The sequence below is a fragment of the Lontra canadensis genome, unplaced genomic scaffold (genome assembly GCF_010015895.1).
Source record: "Lontra canadensis isolate GAN:19392208 unplaced genomic scaffold, GSC_riverotter_1.0 scaffold18, whole genome shotgun sequence".
Lineage (NCBI taxonomy): Eukaryota > Metazoa > Chordata > Mammalia > Carnivora > Mustelidae > Lontra > Lontra canadensis.
Window position 1 is genome coordinate 12821952 of NW_022631012.1, and position 16045 is coordinate 12837996.

At 36.9% G+C, this 16045-nt stretch overlaps 1 protein-coding gene across 3 annotated transcripts in view; it reads left to right on the forward strand.

Annotated features, from left to right (window-relative positions):
- Positions 1-16045, forward strand: part of TRAK2 (trafficking kinesin protein 2) — a 62794-nt gene that overhangs the window by 1497 nt on the left and 45252 nt on the right. The window contains exons 1-2 of one of the 3 annotated variants that reach the window (XM_032860074.1): positions 7087-7248; positions 8056-8135. The exons of the other annotated variants lie outside the window; for them this stretch is intronic. The gene's annotated coding sequence lies outside the window, so the exon portion shown is untranslated. Of the gene's footprint in view, positions 1-7086; positions 7249-8055; positions 8136-16045 lie in introns of those variants that run through there. 3 annotated transcript variants of the gene reach the window in all.

Sequence of the window (16045 nt, forward strand, 5' to 3'; positions counted from 1 at the left end):
AGCTCTATATATGTTCACTCAGTTAATCACCATAATAACCCTGTTGTGCTAATCTGATGCTCAGAGGTTTTGCTGAAGTTATAAGGGGAGATTCAAACCTAGATCTTTCTTGCGTCAAAGTTACAGGTCAGGTAAGTTGTACCTATGTCAGAAATTACTCACCTTAAAGTTTGGATGATTGAAAACTATTTTCCAGCATTTTTTCCTAATAGTGGTTCCTTATACACCTTGACTATCTGGAGGTTCCGAACCCCTGCTTTAGTACTTTTGAACAAAGTATTCTCTCTGCTTGCCATTCCTGTACCCACCAGAGCTGCTCATTATGACCCCAAAAGGCCATTCCAAATCCGCCTCAGTTTACTTAAGGTCTTTTCTAATTCAAAGATTTAGTGATTCTGCAATTGAAAATATGAGCCAAAGATATGATTCTCCACTGGAAACTGGAAATCGTGGTTAACATCAGTAGTCACGAAGAGTAGAAAAACTGGTTCCTTAAAAATTTTACATCAGTACTCAAAATATGTTAAACACCAATGTAAGGAATGAGACAGATAGTAGTATATAATTTCATGATTATTTTGAGCTCTTTATATTATTTGTAACAGTTTTTGAACCTCTTAGTTACCATCTTACTTAGTTGTTAAGAAATCTGAGGCATTAAGGTAATGCATTTAAAATGACTTAGTAAATGAAGGGACTAAATTATTCATGGCTTCCGGTCATATTTGCTCAGACCTGCAGTGTTCATGTAGTAATAGGAAACATTTACGTAATACTTACTACATTTAGATACCTGTCTTAACATTTTATCTATATTACCCTCACAATAGCACTATGAGGTATTTGTATAGATACGCAGCTGAAGTGGAGGCTAAATTTACATGTCCAGGGTAATTCATCTACAAAGTGGTGGAACTGGGTGTCAAACCTAGGTGCACTCAGAATTTTTAACATTTACTGAGCATCTGCTGTGAACCAGCCCCACTTCTGGGTGTTTTTATTATAATTAGATCATTTATCAGTACAACTACCTTAAATAGAATGTAAGTTCAGCATTTAGTGACTGCCCAAAGCTACAAGTGAATGGTTGAACCAAGGTTTGAACCTACTCTTGCCTTTCTTCAAAGCCCTTCATCTTTCTCCTACTTTACCTTAATAACCAGATCTTTATTAAATATCTTTGATGGGCCAGACACTGTGCTAAGTGCTAGGGATTTAGCCCCTGCTCTTAAGAAATACAGTCTGAAGAGGGAGAGACACAGTTATTAATAGTGTATTAATAGGATAGCAGTATCCAGAATGCAGCCTACAGAGGTAGAAACAGAGAAAGGGCAGTGAACTCTGTCTGTAGGGTGGGAAGGCTTAGTCCAGTCTTAGAAAAACAAATGGGAATTAGCCTGGGCAAAGAAAAGGAGAAGGGGCTGTTTGGGATAGAATTGTGCCCACCAAAATTTTATGTTAAAGTCCTAACCCCTGTAACTTCAGAGTATGATTATATTTGGAGATAGGGCCTTTGAGGAGGTAATTGACTTAAATGGGGCATTTAGGGTAGGTCATAATTCATTCTGACTGGTGTCTTTATAAAAACAACTGTAGAAACAAAAAGAGACACCAAGGATGTGTGCACGGAGGAAAAAATTATGTGAGAGCACATTGAGAAGGTGGGCACCTACAAGCCTCAGGAGAAACCAAGCCTGCCAACACTTTGATATTCAACTTCTAGCCTCCACAACTGTGAGGAAATACATTTCTTTCACTTAAGCTCCTTGGTCTGTGGTATTTTGTTATGGCAGTCCTTGCAGACTAATTCAGGAATGTTCTAGCAAAAACGAATGACATACAAAAAGCCTTTGAGGTGTGCCAGGTGATTAGGTTTCACTGTAAGAAGTGTTGAGAGATAAAGCTGGAGATTCGGCTGGGCCCTATTAGGACAGTTTTGTATGAAACACTAAGGAGCTGAACTTTACTTAAGGGGATGGAATGGAGAGGGTCTCTAGCAGAGGAAAAATATTGAATATTCATTTTAGAAAGACTACTCTGACCTTTGTGTAGGACGGATTAAAGGGAGTAAGACTGGAAGCAAGAAGATCAATTAGATGGAAGCTGAACTAAATATTTTCTCAGAATATTGAAATGTCAAACTAAGACAGAACTATTGTTAACATAAGGGAGATTTTAAAGGGCACAGCTAACCCTTAGGGTGAACATGGAGAATTTAGGAGGAATTTCTGTGTACCTCTTAGTACCTAGAAACTGGCTTTACTTTTGACATTTTGCTTTCCGTAAGTAAATAAAGATTCAACTGTCATAGAATAGTCAGTATTTTCCAATTAACAGACACTTTCATGGTGCTTTCAGTGTTCTAAGCCAAATCTTTTGACAACCTTATGAAATTTCTGCTATTTCCATTTTATACATAAAGATAACGAAGTGCAGAGAGGTTAAGTAACTCACCCGTGGTCGCACAACTAATGACAGTGTTACATTCAATCTTAAGCAGTCTGTCTTGAGAGTCTGTGCTCCTAGCCATTGTACCACATGTTGCCATATATTATTTATCAGGATTTTCAACTACCTATGAGAGGAGGAGGGAGTGATACAAAAATAAATTGGGTATGTATGCTGTAGGGAGTATATAGTTTATCAGAGGAGATAAGGAATAATTACATGGTTAAAAAATATTTTAGAAAAAAGTGGAGAGTATTGGGAACTAATCTTACTTCTGGGGCTTCTGGAAAATCTGGCATTGGGAAAAAGTGGCATTTGAACTAGGGTGTGAAGAATGGCTATACCGACTGAGGTAGCCAGGTGCCCCTCAGGTGTTAGAAACTTGTTTATTGTAGGGTTAAGTTCAGACTTCTTAACCTGAACTTGTCATATTCAAAGCTCCAAGTACTTTCCCAGTAATCATTCCCACTTAAATTGGTCTGTACATTGTTGCCAAACTGGTCTGTCACCTGTTTGCTTTGGGGTTTCTTTTTCTTCCTTTGTCCTTGACCTACTGCTTATTCCCCTTCTCACTCCAATCATTCCATCCTTGAGGAACGCACTTAAATCTTACTCCTGTGTGAAACCAGACCACTTCAGCTAGAAAAGAGCTTTCCCTCCGCCTAACTATATAATTTAATACTCATGAAATATTTATTATCTGGTGGTGTTATCTTCTTCTCTTAGATATCCTAGACCATTAGATCTTAGATTTAATCTAGATCATGGAACTCATTAGAGCTCTCCCTAATAGATCTTAGGTTTCTTAGGTCTTTAACTTCCCTTAAGGCAGATTGTATACTGTTGTATGCTGTTGCATACTACTTTTTTTTTAATCTCTTTTCAGTTTATTGGACAGTTTTCAATAAATGCCTCTTGAATTACACTGAAAGGGGCACCTGGGTGGCTCAGTCATTAAGCGGCACTCCTTTCAGTTTAATTCAAAAGGCATTTATTGAAAACTGTCCAGTGAGTAGCTGATTGACCAGTTATTAGCTCAGGTAATTTTATTGAAATTTCTTAGGTAACAGGCTTCTTAATACGTGATGTTCTAGCTATACTACTGTCTCACATAACCTTGGGGATATCTTGTTTACGCTGTATTAGGATTTATTTGTGCTAGAAAATGAGCGTACTCGAAGTATATAGGTGTAACTAATCCGTGTTGTTGAGATCATTGAGATCTTGGAAGCTCATCCATACATATCTGTCAGTGTTTGCCAAACTTCAAGTTTTTTCTCTTTAGAAAGCTTTCTGACAATAAAGAAGGAATAGCTCAAATAAAATTGGCTCTAATTTAAGAGTGTTACACTATTTGTGTAACAGTAGTGTTGATATATGTGTTGATGGTGAAAGAATTCACCCACCAATTCACTTAATACTTCATTTAACAATAAATATGTGTTGAGTTGCTTAAACTCCTGCCATTATATTCTCATTCTGATCAGCAAGAAAGAAGAAAGGGAGAAGGTAGCAATTCCCCTTTGTTCCTGGAAGTAAGTTGTAATATATGTTGTGAAAGAAACAACTTAGATGCTGAGTTAGAAAATAAAGATGGCAGGGAAGGCTACTTTAGATCAGGTGGACTGGTAACTTCTCCCTGAGGATAATTTTTCAGCTGAGATTGGAAGGGGGAGAAATAGTTACCATATAAAGAACAAGAGAGAAGACTATTCCAGATACAGTGAACAGTTACAAAGATCCAGAGAGTGTGATGAGGAAGTTAAAAAGCCTGACACAAGACTGTGTCTCTGTGGCTGAGTCTGAGCAAAGAGAGGGGCAAGATGGAGAAAGAGAAATAGTCAGGGGCTAGACTACACCAGATGTGTAGATTTTATTCTAGGTTTTTCGTTTGTGGATTTTCTTCTAGGTTTGTTTGTTTTTAAGGAGTTTGTTTTTACGTTTAGTTTTTAAAACATTTTCTTGTCTTACAGAGAAGAGAGAAACCAAGAAATTGAGCACGGAGGCCTGTTAAGAGGTTGGTTCGTAGACTAAGAGACAATGATGGGTAGAATTAGGATGATAGAAGAGGGGCTGAAGAGAAGTGTGTAAATTTGAGGTATTAGACTATGCAATATTTACCAATAAGGATCAAGGGAAGGGAGCTGGGTGGGTGATCCAACGAAGGGATTTGAGAAAGTGCGTTCACTCTAAGATGTAGGTTTCAGGAGAGCCATAGGGAAGTAGGAAGTAAGAAGTAGTCAACTGTATTGAACCAGAGATACTTAAGAGAATAACTAAGAAAGTACCGCTGGGTTGGTTAGCAGGGCCTATTATTGACTGAAGGGAAGGTAGTTTTAGGAGAAACCAGGTTGTAGTAGGGTTGTGGTGTGAATAAAAGAGGAGGAAAAGGGAGAATAAATACTCTGAAGACGCTTGACTGAGGACAGAGGGCAGTAGCTAGCGGGGAACCCGGAGTTTTAAGGAAGGGAGATTTTTAAATTTTAATTTTATCTGTTTTTAATAAACTAGAAGATTTTGAGCATTGTAATAGGCCAAGGAAGAGGGTATGGCTAGTGGATAGGGATAACTGGTAGAGCAAAATTTAGAGAAGTAAGTAAGTCAGGAATAGAGACTTTTTTTTTTTTAAGATTTTATTTATTTATCTGACACAGAGAGAGAGATCACAAGTAGGCAGAGAGGCAGGCTGGGGGTGGGGGGGAATAATAGGCTCCCCACCGAGCAGAGAGCCCGATGTGGGCCTCGATCCCAGGACCCTGATATCATGACCTGAGCTGAAGGCAGAGGTTTAATCCACTGAGCCACCCAGGCGCCCTGGGAATAGAGACTTTTGAGTAACATATTTCATTATTTTTTCACTGGATGGACATACACGTGTAGAGAAATTGAAAGATATATGATGAAAAATAAGCTTCTCTCCCTCTTCTGTCTTCCAGCCACCTAGTTCTTCTAAGAGGATTGCTAAATTACACTCCCATTGAGTGTGCACATATGCGATTGAGGTTAATCTTGTACTTAATTTTAATTCTCAGAGTTCGGAAAGAAAGCTAGCTCTAGACTATGTGGATTTATTGGTGGGAGGAATAAAAGTAAGAGAGATAGAGAACAGGTGGGGGTTCAGAGATGAGTATAAAAGACATGGTATGGAATTGTCTCAGAAAAGGACATTTAAGAGGCTAATGGAGGGCATGCCTATGGTGTGAGGCCCACAGGAGATGACCCATTTCCCATGGTTTTGTGATCTTTTCAGGAGAACTTAACTACTTCTTTATATTTAAAATGCATGTCAACTTAGAAAATGAACTTCTCAAAAATTGATCACTTAAGTAAAGTAAATACATGTTAGAGGTCCAAGTGCCAAAGCTCTGCTTTCTATTCTTACTACTTTCAGTCATAGGCATGTTGTGTGTGGTACTTTGAGGTTATTCAGGCCAGTGATATAAATCAAAACAAAGGGAAACTTGTTAGTTAAGAAAGAGCCTTCTCTGTCTGAAGGAAGAAAGGAAGAGGAGGAGACTAGAAACCAACTAAGATGTCTCTGAGATGGTACTGTTGTTCATAGTTCACATAACTTAACAACTTAACAAATTTTTTTCAACCATTTTTATCTCTTCAGCTAGTACGAAGCTAAACCACTGCCTTTTCCTTTGTTTTATTTTTAGTTGGAAGTTCAGAAGACTACAGAGGAGACTTAGCAGTTGTGTGTTTTTTAAGAAGATATTTGATCATTTTCATTTGCTGTGGGGCTTATTTTATGTTTTATGAGTTTATTTGTCACTATATTTTTTTCCAAGTTTTTATTTAAATTCAAGTTAACATATAGTGTTGTATTGATTTCAGGAGTAGAATTTAGTGATTCATCACTTCATAGAACGCCCAGTGCTCATCCCAAGTGCCCTCCCTAATACCCATCACCCATTTAGCCCATCCCCCCACCTCACCTCCAACAACCCTCAGTTCTCTATAGGTGAGAGTGTCTTATAGTTTGCCCCTCTCTCTCTTTTTATCTTATTTTATTTTTCCTTCCCTTTCCCTATGTTCATCTATTATGTTTCTTAGATTAATGTGGGCCTTATTTTAAATGTACCCATAAACAGCTGCAAATGCTGCTAGTAGAACATGTGATAAAACTAAGCGAAAGCCAAAGATTCCAAGTTAGCCTTCCTATGACACTGACAACTAGTTCCTTTTAGTTTCTACAAGAGAAATGGGTACTGTGTTATTGCTTTAGAAATAATAAAGCACCCTTTTAACAGCAAACTTGTAGAGTTTTTCATAAAGAAAATAATTGTTTTCTTTCAATTGTTCAATCTTTGCTTAATTTTCCAAGGCGATTCATTTAATTGATGTTGGACTGAAATGTGTTAGTAACCAGTTTTGTTCATTAAATTACTTCTGTAATTCAGTGTATTGACATTTTTCATGCTTAGGCTTATAGTTAGGCATGTATTGCAAGCCTACTGCATATCTGTTGATTTTAGCTTTGGGGCATACAAAAATAAAATACCTTCATTCAGAGAGCTTACAATGTTGTAGCAAGAAAGTGAGCACATAGTCTTCTGATAACACCCAAGATGAGGAGTCAGTATGTACTGATTAAGGAATAAAATCATAATGAAAAATTTTAAGATTTCACTAAACCATTTTTTCCATGTTTGTAATCCACTATGTATTTCTCTGTAGCAATTAACATTAAAATTCTCACAAGAGAGAAAAATCTATACTTTTCTTTGGAGACAGTAAAGAAGGGACAGAGTGTATTCTCCTAGCCAGCCTACGGAAAAGAAAAAAGAACACCAGGTGAGAAAAGCACTTGACAAGATTGCTAAAGGAAGAGAAGCAAGCCAACTAAATCCCGTGTGCTGGAGGCATGAAAGAAAGAGGTACTAAGGAACCAGCCAAGGGCAGAAAAACAGGTCCTAGGGTTCAGTCTCATGCAAACACCTTCTGGGTTCTCTGATAACCTGGTTATCTGGTTTCTCAGCCAACAGCAGGGTAGGAAGCAGAGAGGCACAGTGCATCAGCCAAGTGTCATCACTGATAGCCTCCTGGTAAGGGGGAGAACAAAATGAGAAGTAGACTTAAAATCTCCCCCAAATTAGCATTTCACACCGTTTATTGTAGGAAAAAAGTACTGTTTAAGAACTTATAATCCTGGAGGTTACAGCTGTAGTCACTATGTTATAATGCAGTGATTGCTAGTCATAGTGATGACCCTGAGTCATCAGATTCTTTTCAGTCTGTTCTATCTAGGGACTTTTTTGCCCCTCCCATAGCGGTTGGACTTCTCTCCTTCAATGTCTTAACTTGAGGGGGAAAATATCTTACTACCAGTGTTTTTAAAATAAGAAAACTTGGGGGGGGTTGCTATTAAATATTTTGTGGGTTTTGCCAATGTGTCAAACCCATCTCTAGGGAATGTTTGCAGATTCATTGTAACTGGTGGGCTTCATTGCCATAGCTCTGCCCATAACTAACATCTTTTATTGAAATGCATAAGAAGCCTATATAGCTTTTTATAAATTGGGCTAAGAAAGCCATCAATTTTCACAAATGCTCTGACAGTCTTAGGTTTCTAATGTAGTTTCATTTTTCTTCCTACTACAGACTGCAAGGATGTAACTTGACGAGGGGTTGATTCATTCATTTGATAAATATTGAAGGGCTGGCATTTGTAAGATACTAAGGTACAGGTGGACTTAATTTATTGGAATAAGGATATATTTTGGTCTATATTCTACTAATTTTACCAGCTCAGAATACGTAACAGAATTATTCCCAATTTACGGTAATACATCTGCATTATTTTCTTGATACTGTAGAGCAGCCCTTTTAAAGCCTAGGTGGCTCAGGTTGTGATCCCAGGGTTCTGGGATCAAATTCCACATCTGGCTCCCTGCTCATCAGGGAGTCTGCTTCTCCCTCTCCCTTTGCCCCTCCCCACTGCTCATGGGCGTGTATACACGTGTGCTCTCTCTCTCTTTCAAATAAATACATAAAATCTTTTTTAAAAAAGACAAAATCAAACTCAGATGTGGCGTTCTTATGGCATGTGATATACATAAAAACAAATTATTTTGCTTCATTGTTAATACAGCCAACTTTGGGATCAGATGACTTTTTTCTAAAAGCAAATTATAAACCTCTAAGAAAAAATTGGAGATTAAAAAAAAATTGGAGACCTGTTGTTTTTCTTTATTCATTAATCAGTATGTGTTTTTACAAAGCAATGTGGAGAGAGAGAATTTCTCAAACTACCCACATTCACTGTCCTTCACATTTCTAGTCTCTTACTAGTAGAGCTCAGAGGTGGGAGGTCCCAGCTTTGGAAAAACATAGTCATGGGTTTGATTCTGGGGCCTTCTTACCTTGGGCCAGTTAATTAACCACTAAGCTTCAGTTTTCTTATCTATAAAATGATGACGATAATAATACATCGTGGGGTTGTTATGAGGATTAAAAAGGATCATATGCACAAAGCATTTATTCCAATGCCTAGCACATAGTAAGTGCTCTGTCATCGTTTGCTATTATTATTAGAAAAGACTGAATTTGGAACAGAATGGAGAATATATTTCTTTATCATATATTTTTCATTTGAAACACAGAAGGTTCTTGTGTCTTTATTATCAATTGTTCAGCATTATAAACTGATCTTAGAAAACTTCTGTAGTGCTAGTTTTGCTTGGTATATTCTACAGTAAAGTCATGAATTTAACAAAGAAGTTTGGGTTGTTTTCGTTGTCAAAAGAAGATATTGTCTGCTCAGGGCAAGTGTCACAGGACAGTGAGGTCTACTATTCTATTGTTCACATCTAGAAGCTGAAGTTTTCTCCGTGTACTCTATGAGTTGATAGGTCTGGAGGAAAATACACACTAAACAAACTCACTAAAGAAGAATCAATATCCAGGATGCCTGCCCTTAATATATCATAGAACAATCAAGTGAGCTGCATGTTTTGGTTTCCATAGTTACTATATTTTTTCCCCTATAGAAAAATCTTGGGGAGAAACCAAGTTAACGAAAGGGGTGTGTGTGTGTGTGTGTGTGTGTGTGTGTGTGTGAGTGCGCACACACATTTAGACATGGAGGGCATCTGAAGCATAAGGAACAGTATCCTAAGTGAATGGGAGGGGAGGGCTGAGTAGCAGTAGGCATTCCAGGAGACTCCCTAGCTCAGAGTAGAAAAGGTCAGGCTGGCAGACCAGGTAGCCAAAGAGAAGGGCTTGAACTAAGGCCATAGCAACAGGCTTGGAGAATACTTGGACAGGAATACGTGGAAAGCAAGTACTGAGAAGAAAGTTGTCTATTGGAATTTTGGCTCTGCTGATCAGGTGACTGATAATAAACAATTAGTAAAGGAGGAAAAAACATTTCATGGGAGAAGGATGTAATTTCAGTTTGGAAAGTGATGAATTTGTGGGATTGATTGCAGGCTGATTTTTGAGTTTCCAGTTTAAAGTCATATGCCAATTCCGGCTCAAGGTAAAGACTGGGGAAGTAATTATAATCTAATTGGAAATTAAGGCCTTTGAAGTAGATGAGATTCCTTAAGAGAGAAAGGAGAAGGCCCATGATAAAATGCTGAGGAACTGGGAGGGTTCCTAAATGTTCTCATCTGCCTGTTACTGGGCCATTCAAGCTCAGACTCTTCATTGTCTCCTGAGTGGCAGATAATAGCCAGAGCTCAAAAAATGGATCTGTGCTTGCTTTGTTCCTGAATTTCACTGAAAAGCCAGAATCTCCATTACATGTCAGTTCTCCCCTTTATCTTGAAGTCCTGGAGTTAATTTTGACAACTGGATCGAAAAACAATGACTAATATTTAAACCTCAATGTAACTTGAACGTCTTTTTGCTTTGTAGAGTTACAGTACTGAAATGGTTATATGTCTAGAAATGCAGAATTCTAGAAATCATTCTAGAGGACACCTAGATGGCTCAGTATGTTAAGTATCTGCTTTCGGCTCAGGTCATAATCTCAGGGTCCCGGGATCGAGTCCCATATCAGGTTCTCTGCTCAGTTTCTCTCTCTCACTCTCCCTCTGTGCTCACTCTCTCTCTTTCTACAAGAAATAAATACAGTCTTTTTTTTAAAAAAGAAATCATTCTAGAAATATATATGTTTATAAATATGTTAATAATATTCTTTCTTGGGGCTCCTGGGTGGCTCAGTGGGTTAAAGCCTCTGCCTTTGGCTCAGGTCATGATCTCAGGGTCCTGGGATCGAGCCCCACATCAGGCTCTCTGCTCCACGGAGAGCCTGCTTCCTCCTCTCTCTCTGCCTGCCTCTCTGCCTACTTGTGATCTGTCAGTCAAATAAATAAATAAAATCTTTAAAAATAATAATAATAATAATATTCTGTCCTGACCACTCACCCCCATTTTATGTTACACCCTGTTCCTGGTCATATAAGATTGCATGTCCTGGTGCCACTTACTACTTTGTTGATCTGAAGAGCTGTAGTGCTTTACAGTTTTCTTTTGGCATCTTTTAGAAACTTCTACTTTGAAAGGCTTTTAAGTATTACAAGTTTAAAATAACTGAAGGATTTAGGATCATCTTAAACCACCAAAAGCAAGTTTCCATTTGATTGTTAGAAGGGTCAAGAAGAAAGGAAGACACAGGTTCCCTAACTTCTATTGTTTCTGTTTTTAAACTTTGTATTTACCCTCCTGCTGTGTTCAAATGGTGTTTCAGTGGGTCTTAGCTATTTTACTCGAAGGTAAGCTCTGAAGAGCAGATTATACAGTAATACACTTAAGTCTGCCGGCATGATTACATCTGTTCAGTTTATTCCTAATCTCCCGTGAACTCTGTAGGTTTTCAGGTGATGATGTCTCTTGATTTAATCTACTGCCTAAATTTTGCCAGTCAACATTGGAAGAAAATACTTTCTGATGTGTTGGGGAAGGATTTATTCGGTTCTAGAAATAGAGTACTTACCCTTTTGTGGAATCTGTTGTATAAAGTGTCTCTGCTCAAGATGCTTCCCCCTATTTTTTGTTAGGAGAACAGGAAATCCCAAACTCTACAATGCCATTTACTCTGCATTACTCATTTTGAAGACCTATAATTTTTTTTCCTTTTTTTTTTAATCAAAAGGACATAAATTTCTGTTTAAAAAAAGATTTTAAAGTACAATAGCTGCTGATTTTATTAATTCTCAGAATATAAATTCTTGACATCAGTTGCTCTCGTGAACAAATATTTTAATATGTCTATAACCCAAATATCAGCTGAGTGTCCAGACAGGCTCTTTAAAAGCTAAATGGTTGGTTTGAACCTTCAGTTTGATGTTATGGGGAAACCAAAACCATTCCTAAGATTTCTGCAAATTCCTGGTATTCTTGTGGCCTCTGTGCTACTGTCATCTAGATAGGGTTTCTTTCCCTTGCCTTCTCTCTCCCTCTCCAGAGAAAGAAAAAACAGTTATTTCCCTAGTCTTATGCAGAACATCTTAGCCTTCCTTTTGATGCTGCAAGGCCTCACCTTCCACAAGTGGCTTTTCTGTGTATTTTCTCAAACAAAAAACATTTGTTTCCTAAGAGGAACTCTGCTGTCATATATTAAGATGATGAAATGTGTACCTTATTAGGTATAATATGATAATAATAACCCTTTTAGTCAATCTTAGTTTCTCCATTTATCAAATTTCCAAATATTTAAATAACTCATACTAAACTCAGTCTCCACTCATTAGAAATTCTAAGAAAACCCTATCCTGAAAAAGCTTTTGCAATATTGCAACTGAATATACCGTATAACATCATGTAGCTCTTTGCTAGATCATACAGAGAAGAGGGTGCTCTCCTAAAAGGATATAGGACTTCAGACAGAGTTTAAGTGTCAGGTTGTTCTTTTTCTTGGAGAAGTAAATCAACACTGGTTTGTGAATGTGAGACTGAAGTGTACCCTTTTGAGGTTTGCATTTATTTAGTATCTTTGAGTTATTTTCTATCCTATTTTCTTTGACTAGACTGCCGTATGACATCACTAAATTATTTTTCACTTCCGGATAATAATTTGCTTTGTTTTTTCATATTTCTAAGCCAGTTTTTTGTAGATTTTTTTTTTATTTTTTGTAGAAGTGAGTTTGAGAAAAAGAAAGGGTGATGGAAAGAGGCATAAAACTAGGGATGTGTAATTAGTAGGTGATTCTATCTTGAGGATTTTATATATATACTATTTCCTCTGATACTTACTGTCACGCTGGAATGTCAAGTAAAAGATGGGATTCCTGCCTGGTAGTAGAATTTTGAAAAGATGATGTTGTTAATGCTTATTCAGCCGTTTATTGCATTTTCAATGAAAGTGGTGTCATTACAGTTTTTTATTCTGGGGTACAAAATACCATGATTTAAGGTGTAGACCAGAGGTCAACCAACTACAGCCTATGGATCAAATTTAGCCAGTTACACGAGCTAAAAATGATTTTTACATTGTTAAAGGGTTGAAAAAAACAACAAAGATAATTGGTGATAGAAGCTTTATATGGCTGCAAAGCCTAAAATATTTCCTATCTGGCTTTTTACAGAAAAAGTTTGCTGACCCATGGAATGTAGTTTATTCACTACTTTTAAACACTTGTCTTTGAACTTAAACGTTTTCCCTTCAAAGTTTTACCAGATAACCAAGCACCTGAAAATGCCAATATTGAGGCCCAATCTCACTTAAAAAATTAAAAAAAAAAATTCCTTAGTTGAAATCTAATTGCTTTAGAGTAGGTAGGTAGTAATATATAAAGCAAATGTTTCCTATTCAGGCACATGTTCAAACTTTAAGAATTGAAGAGACACAATAATAATTATATGAGAAGCAGTCTGCCTAAATAACAGTAGGGTTTCCATAGTTTATTTTTTTTTAAATTTCCCCTTTTATCCCATACCTTGCTCCAAATATCCTTCACTTCCCAGCCCACAAGGCAAGCATTTTGATGTGTCTATAAATTTAATGCAGAAAAAATTTTAATTTATTGTGTAAATGTCGTTATGGTAGCTCTCTAATTTTGCTTCTTACTTTATACCCTGAGCACCATATTTCTAGGGCTGTGTTGTTCCATGTGTGTATCCACCACATTTTACCAATCTGCTCTTTTTTTTTTTTTTTAATAAAGATTTTATTTATTTATTTGACAGACAGCGATCACAAGTAGGCAGAGAGGCAGTCATAGGGGCAGGCAGAGAGAGGGGGAAGCAGGCTCCCTGCTGAGCAGATAGCCCGATGCAGGGCTCAATCCCAGGACCCTAAGACCATGACCTGAGCCGAAGGCAGAGGCTTTAACCCACTGAGCCACCCAGGTTTTTAGGAAGTAGACCCTCACCTTACTATCACTAATAGCAATACAGGAGACAGTCTCCTACATGTCTCTTTATAGGCTGATAGGAGAATTTATTTGAGATAGATAATTACCAGGAGCAAAATTGCTGGATCTTAGGGTATGTATATACTTAATTTGACTACGTAGTTTTTGTTGGTTCCTTTGAATGGCTGTACTCCCATCATGCATTCTCACGACAGGCTTTTTATTTGAGGAAATTTTTGTAAGAGTTTGCCTAACACCAGTGGTTAGTGACAAGAAAGGATTACCTTAGGTTAGAATAATTGTTAGAACTGCAGTTCTAGGTGAGATATATAGCCATGCTTTTTATAAGAGCACGTGCTTTTTTGAGAGTAGAGCTGTTAACAATGTGGAAGGGTAGCAATTAATCTGAACCTCAATCTTCTATGTCTGGATAACCAGGTATCATGAAATGGTATTGGTTGTATTTTTTTAATTAATTTATTTATTTATTAGTGAGAGAGGGAGGGGTAGGGTAGAGGAAGATGGAGAGAGAGAATCTCAAGCAGACTCCCCACTAAACGCAGAGGACAAATACAGACTTGATCTTACGACCTGAGATCATGACCTGAGCTGAAATCAAGAGTCAGACACTTAACTGACTGAGTCACTCAGGTGCCCCGGTATTGTTTCCTATTTTATAATTCTACCTCTTTATCTACTTAACTTTTAAATTATATTTAACACATAAATAATGTTTACTGTTCAAGTACTATTATATATGTTTTTAAATATTAACTCATGTAATCCACATAACCTAGAAGGAATGTACTATGATTGTCCCTATTTTATAAATGAGATAACAGGCATAGAGGGATTAAGTTATCTAAGTATAGATTTTTCAATTTTAATATTACTCATTAGGGTATATAGAGAAGGAAATAAGAATCTGTCAAAAATTAATGGGTTATATAGTATGTGTTACATCATAGTCCATTACAAATACAAAGGTGCTAATCAACTTTTGAATACCAATATATGTAATTCATCATAAGGCCAAATAGGAAAGAGAGACACATCTACTAACATGTTTAATATTGTTAATATCATACTTATCATACATAATATTGTTAATATCATACTTCTAAGATTTGAAAATAAAATGCACCGGTAATGATAAACCTTTTATTAGATGCCATTGCTGGTATCTAGCACATTGGATGTGTGAATTTGCCAGATGGGTGAAATTTGATTATTTAAGCACCACACAATACTATCTTTTAATATTTTATTTCAAATCCCATTTTTATAACTTCCCAAAGAGTAGTTACAGAAGTATGATTTAACATTTTCCTTGTAATTGGAGTAGTATTTTGATAACTGTCATTGTACTTTGATGAGGATATAAATGCGAAATATGAAACAAAACAGCTTTTGATAATGATTAGACCTTGCTTCTTGAAAAAGCCTTTAATATTGTTTTGCTTTTGGATTATTTGCCTAACTTCATAAAAGGTAAAGTATGGAATGTGCAGCCACAGTTGTATAATGTGGCTGCTTTTCTGTAAAATTGATCATTGACTCACAAGTGTTTCCTTACCTAGAAAACCTTCTTCAGTGTTGCTGCGGTGGTTTTAGTTCTTAGTGATTTGAAGACCCTGATGAATCACAAAGACTTATTAACTGTAACATATTCTCTCGCTATTCACTATTTGTTGAGGAAAGTGCAGAGAAACAGTATCCCTTTCCACTTCAGTAGTTTGGGCCAGGTTACTTCAGAGGATATAAATTCATTATCCTTTGCAAACAAGACATCGGGCTGAAATTTTCTTGAGACCTTTAATATTTGGCTTGAAATGAAACGCCAAGCATAAGACATCTAAAGTTCTGTCTTTAAATGTATAGGATAAAAAGCCCTGTTCTTGCACGATTTCTTATAAATCTTTTTAAATGCAAACTCCTCTGCTTAAAATGTATAATTTTTAGGAACTTTCTGGCTAGGGACAGAGCAGATTCAGCTCTGCTGATCGCCATCAGATGGTCGTTATCAATTCAGCCGTTATTATTATTTGTAGCATGTTTGTTTTATGTATATGGTTTTGAGGGGTTTTATAAATATTACAAACCCCATTTTGTCCTTAAAAGCAGCGTTAGTGATTGACTGATGGACACAAAAGTGGAAATAGTGTAAAAAATTTAAAGTGAGAAAATTAGACATGTTAAATATATGATTAGACAATAAGGATGATTTTGAAGCACAAGTCCATGAAATACGACATACCTATGCAAGTGACAGGCACAGGTGAAGAAATATG